The sequence below is a fragment of the Penaeus monodon genome, chromosome 32, assembly GCF_015228065.2.
Source record: "Penaeus monodon isolate SGIC_2016 chromosome 32, NSTDA_Pmon_1, whole genome shotgun sequence".
Classification (NCBI taxonomy): domain Eukaryota; kingdom Metazoa; phylum Arthropoda; class Malacostraca; order Decapoda; family Penaeidae; genus Penaeus; species Penaeus monodon.
Window position 1 is genome coordinate 15,257,674 of NC_051417.1, and position 581 is coordinate 15,258,254.

The window sequence follows — 581 nt, forward strand, 5'->3', positions numbered from 1 at the left end:
TTTCCTGCTAACTGCATTGCCTCATTCTGAAAAGTAATAAGCAGCTACATGACCTTTAATATAAGAGAAAAATGATAGTCATTTTCTTTAATAACCTTACAAGGAAGTCTTCTCTATGTTTTGTTGTCCAAATAATTATTCATTTAGTTTGTACTTGCTTCATCTTCTCTTTTCTCTCTCTTTTGTGATATGTCCTTTTCATTTAAGAAAATGAATACCTATCTTCGTTAATATTCATACCTTTATGTATATCTTCGTTAATTTCTGTGATTGTGTATAATGTCATATGACCGATTCTAGGCCTCTTCAAATTATTGGTCACTAATTTAGAAGACAGTGGCATATCGCGACTTTGTCTGGATAAATGGAAAACATAAAATCAGTTGAAATAATTATCTACCGGGTGAAGGGGTCTGTTCAAGAGCCAGTCAGTAGAGACGTGAGTGTAAGACATGAAACAGAACTGGGTCCTGATGAAAAAAGTTTGGAAAACACTGCTCGAAATTACAAGGGGAGCTGTAGATCCCGACCATCCTGTACCTTTTTACCTTCTTGTTGCAACGTGTGGGCCACACACACAC